Source organism: Mirounga leonina, unplaced genomic scaffold (assembly GCF_011800145.1).
Source record: "Mirounga leonina isolate KUSES-001 unplaced genomic scaffold, KU_Mleo_1.0 Mir_204, whole genome shotgun sequence".
NCBI classification, from domain to species: domain Eukaryota; kingdom Metazoa; phylum Chordata; class Mammalia; order Carnivora; family Phocidae; genus Mirounga; species Mirounga leonina.
Window position 1 is genome coordinate 21,270,141 of NW_023270513.1, and position 17,430 is coordinate 21,287,570.

Consider the following 17,430-nt stretch of genomic DNA (forward strand, 5'->3'; position numbering starts at 1 on the left):
GAAAGAAATAATTGATATTAAAATGAAAAACTTCAGTTCTGCAAAAGACACTGGTGAGATAATAAGAAGACAATCCAGAGACTGGAAAGAAATATTTGCAAAACACATATTTGATAAAGGGCTGCCATCCAAAATATACAAAGAACTCTTAAAACTCAACAATAAGAAAATAAACAACACAATAAAATGGGCAACAGATCTGAACATACATCTCACCAAAACATAGATAGCAAATAAGCATATGAAAATATACTCAACATCATGTGTAATTAGGGAACTGCAAACTAAAACAACAATAGGACCACTACATATCTATTAGAAAAGCCAAAATCTAGAACACTGACAACACCAAATGATGGTGAGGATGTGGAGCAACAGAAACTCTCATTCATTTCTGATAGGAATACAAAATGTTACATTCACTTTGGAAGACAGTTTGGTAGTATTTTACAAAATGAAACACACTCTTACCATACAATCTAACAATCATGCTCCTTGGTACTGAATTTAAACTTATGACCACAGGAAAACCTGCACAAGGATGTTTATAGAAGCTTTATTCATCATTGTCAAAATTTGCAAGCAACCAAAATGTCCTTCAGTAGGTGAATGGATAAATAAACTGATAAATCCAGGGGTGCCTGGGTGGCTCAGTCATTAAGCGTTTGCCTTCAGCTCAGGTCATGATCTCAGGGTCCTGGGATCAAGCCCCACATCGGGCTCCCTGCTCAGTGGGAAGCCTGCTTCTCCCTCTTCCTCTCCCCCTGCTTGTGTTCCTTCTCTCGTGTTGTCTCTCTCTGTCAAATAAATAAAAATAAAATAATAAAATCTTTAAAAAATAATAAAAAAATAAACTGATAAATCCAGACAATGGAACATTATTTAGTGCTAAAAAGAAATGAGCTATCAAGCCATGAAAAGACACAGAGTAAACGTAATTACATATTACTAAGTGAAAGAAGCCAATCTGAAAGGGCTACATACTGTATGATTTCCCCTATATGATATTCTGAAAAAGATAAAACTACAGAGAAAGTAAAAAAAAAAAAATCAGTGGTTGTTAGGGGCTAGGGGTCAGGGAGAGATGAATAGGAGCACAAAGGATTCTTAGGGCAGCAAGAAAGTATTCTGTATGAAACTATAATGGTGAATACATGTCATTATACATTTGTCCAAACCTGTTTAATGTACACCATTAATGAGCCCTCATATAAACTATGGACTTTGGGTGATGATGATGTGTCAATGTAGGTTCATCAATTGTAACAAATATACCACTCTGGTGCATGATGTTGATAGTAGGAGAGGCTATGCATGTGTAGCAGCAAGGGATATATGGGAAATCTCTGTACTTTCTGCTCAATTTTATTGTGAGCCTAAAAATGTTCTAAAAAATGAAGTCTACTGGAAAATAATTAAAGTACAAGCTAACGGTTCCTGAGGGATATACTAAGGAAGTGGCCATTGTTGGCTTTATCATAAGAATACTGAAAGGCCAAGGATTGCAGGAATTTTTAAGCATGTAAGTTTTTATTCAGACTCATCAACTTCTCAATTAAAATGATGTTTTTATTGTCTTCATTATCTAATGATGGAAGGCAAAATTTGGAAATACATTTCTGGGCCTCTATTTTCCACCATGTGGGGTAAAACTGGTATTTTTGTAGGTAGTCACCTACATGGTAGGATATAAGAGATGCCTAAAGGCTACATTTGACCTAAAGTATCACCTACTATTCTGCCCTAGTATCTCCTTATTCCTCTCCTGGATTGAAATGTATCCTACCTGCTTCTCATTTTTAACACATCTCATATGTAGCGCATAAGAAGTGACACATATAAGGTGTTCAATAATTGTTTGTTGAATAAAATAGCCATTGATTTGGATCTTTTAAAAATAGAATAACACTCCTGTACTGTGCTAAAAAAAAAAAAAAAGGTTGAGTATTCTTTTTACTTCTCAAACTTGTCAAAGTCAAATTCTTAAAGCTTTGACATCTTACAACTTTTAAACTACTGTGTTTATTTTCCTTCTTACAAGTGCAAATAACATGACTTTGAAACAAATAGATCCTTTCAAAGTGGATTGATAGTCCAGTTGATTTTTAATTCATTGATGTTGCAGTTTGGCATGCTCATTCTCAAATGGGCTGATTTCCATATTTGGGGTATAAAGTATACATATAAATAAAAATTATTCATACATTTTATTTACTGTTTCTCCTAGTAAAAATGTCAGTTCGCAATCTAAAGCCTTTAAATAAAATAAAAAGTAAATTAGAAGCTATTTCTGAGTTCAGCTTTAGTTCTTGTTCTCTTTTCCTTTCTGTTATACTCCTTTTAAGGCATTATTGCTTTTTCCTGTAGCTTCCTGCTTCCATGCAAAGTGGCAACAGTGTGGATCTTCTGCCATTATGGCTACTACCTTACCACCTGGTCTGGCCTCAAATCACCGTAATGTCTTTGTGGACATAAAACGATTTCATTCCTAGCTTTCTGACTGGCGAGTGTTTGATTCTGTACTGATATATAACTAATCTGCTTTAGGATTAAAATAGTTTGGGATTTTGAAAAGTAACTTAGGAAATGAAAACTAGAAATAAAATTGAGGTAAATAAAAAAAATCACACATGAAAAACCATCTGTGATGCAGTTGTGGTAGAGAAAGAGAAAAGCTAAGAGTTAAATGAGTCCTTGTCCTTCTGGGTATAAAGTGAATATATAATTATAATATAATAGGATCAGGAAAAAATTTCCCTTGGAGTGTTTTATTATCCAGTCCCAGAGTGTGAGGCTTATACTTTCCCCCACTATTGAGCACTGTGTCAGAAAGATGTGAATTAAACAAATAACTAAAAATACATTTAATGCCTAGGTCTCTAGGCCTTGAAATGATAATTTAGCAAATACTAACCTAGTGTCTGACTTGACTCCAAGGAGTGTTTTTACAAACTTACTTAGGAGCATGGTCTCCAAAAATAAATTTTGTAATCTTTTTTCAGTTTTTCCTTTGAAATGCCAATAAAGGGGCACCTGGGTGGCTCAGATGGTTAAGAGTCTGCCTTCGGCTCAGGTCATGATCTCAGGGTCCTGGGATTGAGTCCTGCATTGGGCTCCTTGCTTAACAGGGACCCTGCTTCTCCCTCTGCCTGCCACTCCCCCTGCTTATACTCTCCCTCTCTCTCTGGCAAATAAATAAATAAAATCTTTTAAAAATATGCCAATAAAGCTCAAGCAACCTCAGTCAACAACTTTCTAATCCATATGTCTAGCTCATATGAACCTAGTTATTCCACAAATATCTTTTTTTCCCCCTCACACCAATATCCCCTGAAGTATTAAAAGCAGTCTTCCTTGTTTGAGAATAGCAGCAGCTCATCTGTAGCAACAATAGCTTTTTTAAGTCTTTTAACTGCCCCCTTTATATTCATTTAAGTCAGAAGACAGTAGCAATAAGCCAAATCCTATCAAGATGGGATAAATGATCCTATAAACATTGGGGTGCATGTATCCCTTTGAATTAGTATTTTCATATTCTTTGGGTAAATACCTAGTAGTGCAGCATAATCTACAATAGCCAAATTACGGAAAGAGCCCAAGTGTGTTCAGCTGGCGAATGGATAAAAATATATACACAATGGAATATTACTCAGCCATAAAAATAATGAAATCTTGTCATTTGCAATGATGTGGATGGACCTAGAGAGTATTATGCTAAGTGAAATCAGTCAAAGAAAGACAAACACTATGTGATTTCACTCATATGTCAAATTTAAGAAACAAAACAAATGGGCAAAGCGGAAAAAAAGAGAGAGGTAAACCTAGAAACAGACTTTTAACTATAGAGAACAAACTGTTACCAGAGGGGAGATGGGTAGAAGAATGGGTTAAACAGGTAATAGGGATTAAGGAGTGCACTTGTGATGAGCACCAGGTGTTGTGTGGAAGTGTTGAATCACTATATTGTACATCTGAAACTAATATTACATTGTATGTTAGTTAACTGTAATTTAAATAAAAACTTAAATTGAAAAATAAGATGGGATGAATGATTACTACTCTCTAGTTACTTTGCCCAAATATAGGTTCCTGGTTTATGCAATCAAGTGCAGAAATTGGAGTGCAACCAACTCTTTCCAATCATTGTCACTAAACTTTGTTTTGGGTTTTTTTTTTGGCATTTTTTTTATTATGTTCAATTAGCCAGCATATAGCACATCATTAGTTTTTGATGTAGCGTTACACACAGTGCTTATCACCACACATGCCCTCCTTAATACCTATCACCTGGTTACCCCATCTCCCCACCCCCCTCCCTTCTGTAACCTCAATTTGGTTCCCTCCCAGAGTCCAGAGTCTCTCATGGTTTGCCACCCTCTCTGATTTCTTCCCATTCAATTTTCCCTCCCTTCCCCTGTTGTCCTCTGTTCTATTCCTTATGTTCCACATATGAGTGAAATCATATGATAATTGTCTTTCTCTGCTTGACTTATTTCATTTAGCATAATTCCCTTCAGTTCCATCCATGTTGATGCAAATGGTCGGTAGTCATTCTTTCTGATGGCTGAGTAATATTCCATTGTATATATGAACCACATCTTCTTTATCCATTCATCTATTTAAGGACACCTTAGCTCCTTCCACAGTTTGGCTACCGTGGACATTGCTGCTATGAACATCGGGGTGCACATGCCCTTCTTTTCACTATGTCTGTATCTTTGGGGTAAATACCTAGTCGTGCAACTGCTGGGTCATAGGGCAGCTCTATTTTTAACATTTTGAGGAACCTCCATACTGTTTTCCCAGAGTGGCTGTACCAGCTTGCATTCCCACCAACAGTGTAAGAGGATTCCCCTTTCTCCACATCCTTGCCAACATTTGTTGTTTCTTATTTTGTTAATTTTTGCCTAACTGGTGGAAGGTGGTATCTCATTGTGGTTTTGATTTGTAGTTCCCTGATGGCTAGTGATGTTCAACATTCTTCATGTGTCTGTTAGCCATTTGTATGTCTTCTTTAGAGAAGTGTCTGTTCATGATCCTCTCAATTGATGCAGAAAAAACATTTGACAAAATACAGCATCCTTTCCTGATTAAAACTCCTCAAAATAGAGGGGTGCCTGGGTGGCTCAGTTGTTGGGCATCTGCCTCCCGCTCAGTTCATGATCCCAGGGTCCTGGGATCAAGCCCCATATCAGGGCTCCACAGGAAGCCTGCTTCTCCCTCTCCCACTCCCCCTGCTTGTGTTCTTTCTCTTGCTATCTCTCTCTCTCTAATAAATAAATAAAATCTTTTTTTAAAAAACTCTTCAAGGGTGCCTGGGTGGCTCAGTTGGTTAAGCGACTGCCTTCGGCTCAGGTCATGATCCTGGAGTCCCTGGATCGAGTCCCGCATCGGGCTCCCTGCTCAGCAGGGAGCCTGCTTCTCCCTCTGACCCTCCCCCCTCTCATGTGCTCTCTGTCTCTCTCATTCTCTCTGTCTCAAATAAATAAATAAAATCTTAAAAAAAAAAAAACTCTTCAAAATATAGGGATAGAGGGAACATACCTCAATATCATAAAAACCATCTATGAAAAGCCCACTGCAAATATCGTTCTCAATGGGGAAAAACTGAGAGCTTTTCCCCTAAGGTCAGGAACATGACAGGGATGCCCACTCTCACCACTATTGTTCAACACAGTACTAGAAGTCCTAGCCTCAGCAATCAGACAACAAAAATAAATAAAAGGCATTCAAATTGGCAAAGAAGAAGTCAAACTCTCTCTCTTCGCAGATGACATGATACTTTATGTGGAAAACCCAAAAGACTCCATCCCCAAATTACTAGAACTCACACAGCAATTCGGCAATGTGGCAGGATATAAAATCAATGCACAGAAATCAGTTGCATTTCTATACATGAACAATGAGACTGAAGAAAGAGAAATTAAAGAATTGATTCCATTTACAATAGCACCAAAAACCATAAGATACCTAGGAATAAACGTAACCAAAGAAGTGAAGGATCTATACTCTAGAAACTACAGAACACTTATGAAAGAAATTGAGGAAGACACAAAAAGATGGAAAAACATTCCCTGTTCATGGATTGGAAGAATAAACATTGTGAAAATGTCTTTGTTGCCCAAAGCAATCTACACTTTCAATGCTATCCCTATCAAAATCCCATCAACATTTTTCACAGAGCTGGAACAAACAATCTTAAAATTTGTATGGAACCAGAAAAGACCCTGAATCATGAGGGGATTGTTGAAAAAGAAAACCAAAGCTGGGGGCATCACAATGCCTGACTTCAAGCTCTATTACAAAGCTGTGATCATCAAGACAACATGGTATTGGCACAAAAACAGACACATAGATCAATGGAACAGAATAGAGAGCCCAGAAATGGACCCTCTACTCTATGGTCAACTAATCTGCAACAAATTAGGAAAGAATTTCCAATGGAAAGAAGACAGTCTCTTCAATAAATGGTGCTGGGAAAATTGGACAGCCACATGCAGAAGAATGAAACTGGATCATTCTCTTACACCATATGCAAAAATAAACTCAAAATGGATGAAAGACCTACGTGTGAGACAGGAATCCATCAAAATCCTAGAGGGGAATATAGGAAGTAACCTCTTTGACATTGGCCACAGTGACCTCTTTCAAGACATGTCTCTAAAGGCAAGGGAAACAAAAAGAAAAATGAATTTTTGGGATTACATCAAGATAAAAAGCTTCTGCACAGCAAAGGAAACAGTCAACAAAACTAATAGGCAACCCATGGAATGGGAGAAGATATTTGCAAATGACATTACGGATAAAGGACTAGTATCCAAGATCTATAAAGAACTTCTCAAACTCAACACCTAAAAAACAAATAATCCAGTCAATAAATGGGCAGTAGACTTTGGACATTACTGTTTTCACTTTTAGGTACACAAGCTGATAACAAGTGCCTTTCATCCAGACTTGGCCAAACTAAAGAGAGGCCAAACTAGATGGAAGAGAAAGGGGGTAATTTTGATTCCCTTTGCCAGTGTTAGGACTTTTTATGTTAGTACTCTTTAGGCTAGATTGAAAGAGCACAGACTTTGTGAAAATATTTTAATAGAAGTATCAAGTAAAACTCAACATTGTATCATTATTTAGTAATGCCTGGAGCCTACATCTCCCTGTCACCTTTATCACAATAAACTCATAAAGGTGTAAAACTATGCAGAGCTATGCTAGACACATTAAAATAGTGTCTACTAAATGTCTCCTATGGCACATTTTTCTCCTTCTTATTCTTTTCCATTCATCATTTTCTTCTTACGGAGTTTTGAACTGGGCTGAAATAGGAAAGAAAAACCAAAATCATTACTATGGTTCCTGTAGTGTAGCTGTTTTGTTCTTGTTATTTTTGCTTTTACATTTTTTGTTTCTTTGTAACAGTGCTTGAAGAAATATTAAAGGACAGCATAAACATGGTATTATATGAAGATAAAATACTACTATCTCTATCTCAATCTACTTAGGACTTTTCTAAAAATATTAAGTTTATATAAAGGTCATCTTTAAGAGTTGAGGCTGTATTATCACTACTTCTAAGAGATATTTTCACAATTGGCAAAATATACATAAAATTGCCTTGGTTATGAGAGATATCAGAGTTTGGATAATTACTTAGCCATCATCTCCTTTTGTATTGACTATCTTGGTGAACCATCTGGTCACCCAAGAAAGAAACCTGAGAATCATCCTTGAGATATTCTTCCCTTCAAATTCACACACCAGTCCATGTTGATTCTACCTCCTTGATGTATTCTGAATATTTTCTAGAGACCTATAATTAGTAACTCCAATCTTGTCTATCAATTTCCATTTCTACTACCTTAGTTTTGTTTTTTCATCAGCTAGATGATTATAAATCTCCTACCTATTCTGCCTGTTATCAGTCTCTCTTCTTCTAAACATGCCTAAGTATAACAAAACATTCTCTCTAAAATGCAAATAGTAGGTCATTTAAAAATCCATAAGAGACTATTCCCTGCCTTTACAACAAAGCTCACACTCCTTAATACGGGTTACAAGGAATTGGTCTTCACTTACCTCTCCAACTTCATCTCTGGCCACTTTCCCTTCATAACTCCAACCAGTTTGGTCTCCTTATAGTTTCTTCATCTTGGAGGCTTCTTACTCCACACCTTTGTACTAAATGCCATTGTTTCCTATGATTGTGAAGTTTCTCTTGAACTCTCTACTACCATACCCCAGTATCTTTTTATTATTTTGAATTGTGTTTAATGGAACATAATAGAAAAGTGACTACAATGGCTTGAACAAAAGTCCAAAGGATATAGAAGTTGCACAATATCAGCAGGGACTCCTGTTACAAGATGATGATTCCATCTCTAGGAGTCATATCTGCATTCTAAGCATTAAGAAACCTGTTAGTTAAGTTCATTTTCATTGGAAAAAAAAATGGTTTTCAACAAAGCCGCATCCAAAAGACTTTTACCTACATGGTTACTCATACTTAGAATGGTGTATAAAGGAGTACATAGTTGGTTTTTTAAAATAAATTTATTATTTTTTAAGACTTTATTTATTTATTTGACAGAGAGAGACAAAGTGAGAGATGGAACACAAGCAGTGGGAGTGAGAGAGGGAGAAGCAGGCTTCCCGCTGAGCAGGGAGCCCAATGTGGGGCTTGATCCCAGGACCCTGGGATCATGACCTGAGCCAAAGGCAGACGCTTAACAACTGAGCTACCCAGGTGCCCCAGGAGTACATAGTTTTTAACTACACACAGTGCTGTCTCGAAAAATTCAAGGTTCTGTTTGTATATAAGAAGGGAAGAATGGATACCATCTACCATATCCTTTTACCTGCTTACTTCTTAAAAGATTCAGATCAAGTTTTACCTTCTCTTGGAAGCTTTTTGTAACACCACAAGTGTAGGCCTTCTGTGTTCCAGACTAGCACCTGGAAAATAGAAGGCACTCAATTCATTTGGTTGACTGAATGAATGAATGAAAGTTACGTCTATTTCTTGTGCTTTTAGCATACTATAGTGTAATAGTGTAATCCTCAGTTTAGATGGTTGCTGCTTCATGAACCTATAAGTTTTCTAAGGACAATGGCTGTGTTTTATTCATCTTGGTATTCTACAGTATCTGATATATAGTAATCATTTAATAAATGTTTGCTGAATGAATATGTAACAAAACACATTTTAAGATAAAATTGTATAAGCAAGTTGCAATATTCATTCAAATTAAATTTCCCTCTATGTTGGGGAATGGCAACAAGCACCTATCTAAATAAAGTTAGCACAGGAATACACTAATCTTAGTGTCTAGCTTAGAACTCCAACAGCTAATTGATCCTAATAGCTGAAGTCATTGTATTTCTGTCCATGGGTTCAACTTCATCCCCAGTCTGGAACCATAATCTTAATGATGAGAACTGCCATCTTTATTTTAGATCTCATTCTGATATTCTTCCTTATTATAACCAGTCTTAGCAACATGCCTAACCTAGAATCCATATCTAGAGTCTATCTTTGTGATTAGGTTATGTCTGCTTTGAACATTATCTTCATGATTTGTTCCTTGCCAGCTGTTGCAAGACCCCTTTTTACCAATTATTGGCCTGTCTGGACCTCAGCATATCAGTTGGGCTCTGTTTAAGTGTCTGGGCCTCTTCCTAATGCCTGCTGCTGGAAACTTTCCAGATTGCCTGCCTTCCTGTCTGCCTGACACCTTTAAGCCTGTCTAGGTTCTCAGCACTATCCTTTCCCTCTCTGGCCCATTCTCTTAGTGCAACAAAGCCTGGCTCTGACATTTGTGAGTGAGGTTGGGTTTTCCTGAGGAGCACTTTATCAGAATAACTGAAATCAAAGAGAGAAGCAGATGTTTGATAAGAATTCTAAGAAATAATCAGATGGTTGAATGAAACAAATCTATTAAATATATACCTGTCTAACTAATTTGCATAATGCTTCCTCTTTCTTACAAGTTTTAGGAAGCCAACAACTGCATTTTTCTTTTTCATACAAGTGGTGGCTACCATCAACCTTTCTATTTCAGATTTATGGTTATAGCTGCAGGAAAGTATAAATTCATTGTTTTTCACAACAGTGAGAGTTACCTTATATACTTTAGTGGCAGTTATTAGTAAGTGGAAGCACCAGTAAGAAGACCAAAATATCTAACATATCTGCTTTTTATGAAATATCATTGTATGTCATGTCAAATTCTCTCATTTATGTATGAATGGCTCTACTTCTATGCCCAGTTGTCTACATAGGGAATAATTCCTCCCTACTCTCCTAGTATGCTTATACACAGATTCATCTGAAATAACCTTCATAAAGGTAGGTATCAGATCATGTCTACAAAAATATTGTGGAAGTTGGCAGACATTCAAATTTCTATGACTCATACATTAAAGCCTATAGATACTAGTTTCATTATTATAAAGCATAAGGATGATTCCTTCTCTTTAATTCTTATGAATGAGGCCTGCTAATTTTCTTAGTTCTTTATCCATTTTGCTAATAATGACTGAGCTATAATAAACTCTAAATATCACAGCTTAACTCTGCATAATATAATATAATATAATATAATATAATATAATATAATATAATATAATATAATCAGCAACTACTGGGGCACATTTGCCAAAATCATACCATCCTTATCCCATGGTACTATAGGTCTTAGAACTACAACTAAGCACAAGTGGAGTAGACATGTGCAATCCTTTCATTCCCATCTCATTACTCTCATGTAAGTTAGATCTTTATTGAAAGCCTACTATGTGTACAGTCCTGTACTAGATAGAGGACTATTAAGAAGTCTGAGACAAGATGCCTGCCCTCGGGAAGCTTACCATCTAGTTGACTGAAAGAGGAGACAGAACTCTCAGTAATAATTAGGAGCCAAAGACCTAAACAACAATAGAAAACCACAGTATATGTGAAATCTCAAACTCAGTTTAACTTCCAGGAGAAGCTATGCCCTCTTGGCTCCCCCATTAATAGAAAAGCAACCAGCCCCACTGGCTTTTCACAGTTGAAGGACACTTCACTATATATAAAATAATGAGATGGTTTCACTAAATACACAGTATGACATACACAAACATTTCCTGCATTTTTCAAATATCATTGAAAAAATATTTCTCCCTCATTTAAAGTCTAAGTGCCTTTTCAAATAGTGTCTACATTATACTGCTTGTTCTTGCATTTCAAATGCATTCTTAACATAATTTAACAATGAATAATAATTCAGGAGTCAGGGCGCCTGGGTGGCTCAGTCGTTAAGCGTCTGCCTTCGGCTCAGGTCATGATCCCAGGGTCCTGGGATCGAGTCCCACATCGGGCTCCCTGCTCGGCAGGAGGCCCGCTTCTCCCTCTCCCACTCCCCCTGCTTGTGTTCCTGCTCTCGCTATCTGTCTGTCAAATAAATAAATAAAATCTTTAAAAAAATAATAATAATTCAGGAGTCAATTCTGACACTATTACAGAGGAAACTACTTAAGATGTGAGAGAAATAAAGAAGAACAGAGGTTTGAGAACTCAGCAGAAAAGTTCTAATATTTCAGATCTTTCCTATTCCCCTCATCCATATTCTCCAACTAAAAAAAGAACTTGTGCCTGCCAGTTGGTGGCCTGACTTTAGACCAAATTTAATTAGCAGTTTCTTCAGCTGTCATCTGGCCTCATTTGCCTAGCTTGTAACCACAGCTCAGTACATTACTGAAGCTGAGACTCCAATGATGACCTTTTGGGTCAACTGAACTACAGGGACTCAATAGCTGATCAGATCTACCTCCTCTTTCCACTATGTCCCAAACTGCATTGCTGTTGGTAACTGAGACCAATTTTAACTTCCCAGACTTAGAGCAGTGTTTATCAAAGTGTTGTTTACAACTTGTGTACTTCAAGTAACTGTGGTGTTTGTAAAAATGCAGATTTCAGGGATAGGGCTTGAGAATATGCATTTTAACATGTTCCCCTTTGTGAATCTCACACAGTTATTAAGTTGATTGATGATGATAATAGAATTAGGGAATACAACCTAAGGTTCCCTAAGGTTCCTCTAAAACCAAAGGAGGAATATGTATGTTTGGAGGTTCCACCTCCAAAACCAAAGGAATTATTGTCATAGGATGGGCCTGGGCATCTGTACATTTAAAAGGCTACCCTAGGTTATTCTGGTATTTTTTAACAATTAAATCCCCTGCACTAGATCAATTGCTTCAAGGTATCCGATAGGTGGCAGAATGAAAGAGGTTACTTGCAGAAGACGCAGACACCATTCCCCATTATTGGAGTCTACATATTTTAAAGGACAAAGCTACACACATTTTTAAGTGTTTAAGAGATACTTTACACTGAATGTGGTTGGAGTAAACACAGGTTCTAGGGATGGAGGGAAGCAAACATTTGCAATAGAAGAAAGGAGGAGGGAAATAAAAGATACTACAGTGAAAGGTAGGCGATGACAGGTCCTTACATGGCCCAGTGTTTCTGAATCTAGCCTCAACCCTCTATATTCATAGTAAATCACTCACCCACGCCACCTTGTAAAGGGCTGAGGGCTAAGGAGTCCTTAAGGAAGAAACAAGTACCCATGTGGACACAGTAGGGTTCTGTCCTCAGCCATTTTAACTAGTCCTATCAGTTCTGTCAAAATCAGCAGAATACCCTCCTCCTAGCTCCAGGAACAAAGTAGGACAGCAATGAATAGACACAAAACCACCTCACATTGCCACATGTACTCTTAAGCCATTGCTATTACTCTGTGCTCATCAGTTGGAGTAATCCATCTAGGCATGCTCTCCTGGAAAAAGAGAAGACTTCCATTCCATCTCACCGCCTATAGCTCATGACTATCTATTAATTCCCTGTCTCTTTTCCCTCTGGGTCTAGAAGGGTGTCTTAGGGGTAGAGGTGACAAGTAAGTAGAAAGGTGAAACTAATTTAAATCTACTATTGAGAGTCATGATACTTTAATACATGGTTCGAGAGTCTAAAAAGGAACTCAGGGCTAAAAGGAAGTATGTAAGATTTTTTCCTGTAGAGCCTATTTCAGTTGATCTTCTGGAACACATCATAATCCATCTCCAGGCTTTACAGCTCCAAACTCTCCAAATGTCCAGATCCACAATCCTATCACCTCCTGGACATCATCTAAATGTTACACCAGCATCTCTAAAACTATATATCAAAAGCTAAACTTTTCTTCTCCAAACCAATTTCTGTTAATGACATTACCATCTTTCCAGTTAGAAACCTAAGGGCTGTCTTCAATTTCTCCCTTGACTTTACCCTCTACATGCAATCAAGACTTCAGACCATTGCCAATCCAAGCAGCAATGCCTGGGATGCTGAAAAACACAGAGGAAGGGATATTCAGGAGTCAGTTGATAGGACTCGCCTCCCTGAACATATAATAGCAATAGTCTCCTTCACATCTTCACTTCCAGCCTTCCAGTACCCCTGCTCCAAATTCTTCCTACCCACTGACTTATTACTCCCGTCTGAAAACCCTCACTTGCTTCTCAATCTTACCTTCAACCCCTCCTCCTGCACATAAAATTATTTTTTAAAGCTTTCTTCTACTATTCTCCTACTTCTAACTTAAACTTTAGCCATATTTTACTATTCCTTCTTTCCTGAGCAAGTCCCTTGTTTTTCTTGCTGAAAGTTTTTACTAATGTCCTTCCCATTGTTTGAAAATTTCTTTCCCCTCCATCTGTTAAATCCTTATTCATCCCTTAGGGTCCAATGCTACTTCCTCCACCCTTCAGTTGAATGCATTCTTTCCCTCTTTGGATTAAAAACACTTTGCATTTTAACGTTGTTTATCACATTCTCCCTTATCATACTTTTCTCCCAGTGAGGGGATGGAAGGCTTGTATTTCCACATCATGCCTAACAGTGCCTTTTCTATAGTAATTATTTTTAAATTGTGTTGGATGAATGAATTTCTTCTTCCTCGACTTCTCAATAGAAATTCCCTAAATGAAGCCTACTTTTATTAATAAGAGAGAAGCTGTCATTCCAGCACCTGTCTTGGTCTCTGTCTGTGCCTGCCCATCTCTATCCCTACATCTTAGCTCTGTGTCTGTTTTCTCTATCTTTGTCTCTCTGTCTGCTCACCCTTTCTCTTCCTTTACCTGGCACTGTCAAACTGTTTCTTTTTTCATGGTATTTTCCTTTTTATTGTCAGTATGTCTTTGATGTTTTCCCTGCATTGTCTTTCTCTGTCCATTTTTGTTTTTCTGACACCCTGTCCCCTTCTTATCTGGAAGTCAATCTCTGAAGTTCTTTCAAAGCCTCCCTTACACTATAACTCAAAGTGCAGTGTTATTGGGCCTTTTCAAGTTGGAACGTGGAAGTCTGAAGTCTGAAAACCTTATAGCTCTGGGGAAAATTAACTTTCCAGGGATAGGTGACATCAGTGCCTGTGGTGAAGTGTCTGAATAGAAATTTACAGACACTCTGAATTCTTAATTTACGTGATAAGACATAAAGATATAAAAGGTGACCCACAAAGGCTAATCACAATAGCAATGCTAATTTCTCTAATTGGCTTCAAAGATAAGGACATGTTAGAAAGCAAACAAAAGTTCAAGAAAATCATGGATCACTTGGCACCTTGCCCAGGAGACTCTAAGGATTCATATATAAATATAAATGAATTGAAACTAACAACACGTAATAATAATGCCAACTATTTTTTCTATATCTCTTGTGAGACAAATGTCTTGTACACATTAATTCATTTAATCCCCAAACATTTCATGGAGATGGAAACTGAGGTTGAGGGTGGTTAATTAAGTTCATGTTCAGTCATCCTTAAGGAGGGGAGCTATGATTGGAACCCAGGTGTTGTTTGGTTATAAAGCCTGGGCTCCTACACTGTCCAGCTTTTTTCAGATTTGTCAGGTCTTAAGATTACCAGGTTACTCATTAACCCTTCAGATTCTTTAACCCCTACTCCAGGTTTACCAAACCCCAGGGCAAGGGAGTCCATTTGTTTAAAAAATGACTCAGGTGATTCTTAACAACCTGCCTGTTTGGGAAAACAGAGCACCCCACTAAATAGCTTCCCCAGCCATGATATAAAGGAGAGAGTAAAACTTTCAGCAAGAAAAACAAGGGACTTGCTCAGGAAAGAAGGAATAGTTCCATTTTCCTGGTAGTTGTAGTACTCCTTACTCCACTCTCCTCCATTCAGTGCCTTTCCTAGCCTCTCCTTCCCGGAGAATCAAAATTAGCCTTAGACTCTTCAATCTATTGCTTAAATGTCCAGAAGTATCCACCCTAGCAACATGTCAATTTTGACTTGAATTTTGACCAAAGTCAATAAAGAAATGGAGCTTTATTGGTGGAATGGAAGTGAGTAGAAGAATATGCTGTATTTATGTGGGGGGAGGGGGAATAGGGGTGTTGGATTCTTCCTGATATTCTTAAAATCATGCCATGTAGGTGATTGACTTTTTCACTTTTTTAAAGCTCAGCCATTATTGTAAAAAAGAATTTTTCTTTTAATTAATAGAAAGTATCTAATACTAAAGGAAACATCAAGAAAATGTACAGGCTGAAAATACAAAATAACAATGACTTACTCTGTATTGATTGTCAGGCCCTATGCTCATTGATTTACATGAATCTCCTCATTGAATACTTACAGTAAACTTGTGAAGTAACTACTTTAGTTATCCACATTTTACAGATGACAAGAATGAGGCTCAGAGAAATTATTTGTCCAAGATCTAAGATTCCAACCCAGGTTTGTTTGACTGCAGTTTATGCCCTGAACACTGCAGCACAGACTTTACTACAAACAGATCAAAGAAAGGTTTAGGAAAATTCACTGACTATAGATCCCTAATGAGATTTAAAAAAAAGGATGTTTTAGGATATTCAGGTGTTTTGAAAAATATTTTGAGATTATTACTTTGGAGGAAAGCACAGGTACTTCCAATCAAAATATCCCTTGGTATTTTGGAGTCACCGATTTGATCCAATATGGCATTTCCTGTGTTCTTACCTTCCTAGGTTTATCAGAAACTAATTCCTTTAGTTGGTTAGGGTACCACCTGGAGCAATTGCTTCAAACTCATTATGAATTCAGAACCCCAAATTTCCAAAATTATAGACTTTAAGATGTATATTCTTAAAAACTTTCCTTTATGGTGGATAAAGATTCCCCAAAATAGAATGACAAGAAAAGGAAGCATGAAAATATTCTTTTTCCTTTCTTGAATTCTCCCATTTCTAAAATTTTTCTTCCCATTATGCCAGGAAGGATAATAGTGATGTAGAATTTAATTAAAAAAAAAAAAAAAAAAAACCTCTCAACTGGAAGTAGAAGATACTTGACAAATATGTGTAAGTAGCTTGTTAACACTTCTTTTCATCTCATAAAGCTCTACCAAAATTATATAGTCTTAAATAAAAGCCTAACAACTTTCAAATATTTGTGTACTTAGAATCCTTTTCTTCTACCAAAACTGTACAAATAAGAATAAATTGGAATTTTTAAAAACTTCAGCTTTTAAAAATTAAGTGATTTATCAAAATAGTAAATTTACTGGTGAATCATGAACTAATTTATACAACTTAGTAACTTCTCATAAGGGAAAAAGAATGGTTTTTAATGTACGTCTGATGTTGGCTTTTTGCAAAATTATTTTTATTTTTAACAAAGCAATACACAAACTGGGTACACATTTAATCAGTAAAGAAAGGCCGCCCCTCTTTCCCACAGTTCCGTTCCCAGTAGGCAATTGCTTTAGAATATTTTGGGTTTTAGTTCCTTATTTAACTCATATGCTAACATTTTCTATAATAAATCTCATATACCCATCATTCAGCTATACATATGGTGAACATTTTGCCAATATTACCTCATCTAGAACTCTTTTTTTTCCTAAGATTTTATTTATTTGTCAGAGAGAGAGAGAGAGCACAAGCAGGGGGAGCGCCAGAGGGAGAGGGAGAAGTAGGCTCTCCGCTGAGCAGGGAGCCCAAGCATGGGGCTCGATACCAGGACTTTGGGATCCTGACCTGAGCAGAAGGCAGAAGCTTAACAGACTGAGCCACCCAGGAGCTCCTCTAGAATTTCTTCTTGTTTCAGGTTTTCTCTCCCTAGTTGACCAGTCTGTGGTACAGTGATCAAGGGTAACTTTTAGCTCCAATGTCCAGCTTTTCTATGCCTTGCTCAATGCCTGGAAACTCTATGCCTTTGCTCTGTTGTTTGCAAAGGAAACAAGGTTGATGGGAACACAGGAGATAAGGGGGAATCTGTAACTATGGGCCACTTTTTTCATACATGGCATTTATTAGGTTTTTTCCCCCAAATTTTTATTTAAATTCTAGTAAACATATAGTGTAATATTGGTTTCAGGAGGAGAATTTAGTGATGCGTCACTTACATA

At 37.2% G+C, this 17,430-nt stretch overlaps 1 long non-coding RNA gene across 2 annotated transcripts in view; it reads right to left on the reverse strand.

Annotated features, from left to right (window-relative positions):
* Positions 1–760: 760 nt before the first annotated feature.
* LOC118026092 overlaps positions 761–17,430 on the reverse strand; it is a 44,531-nt gene continuing 27,861 nt past the window's right edge. The window contains exons 5-6 of one of the 2 annotated variants that reach the window (XR_004683462.1): positions 8,892–8,952; positions 761–797 (exon numbers count right to left, since the gene is read on the reverse strand). This is a non-coding gene — a long non-coding RNA (uncharacterized LOC118026092). Of the gene's footprint in view, positions 798–8,699; positions 8,953–17,430 lie in introns of those variants that run through there. The other variant, XR_004683461.1, reaches the window with a different exon arrangement.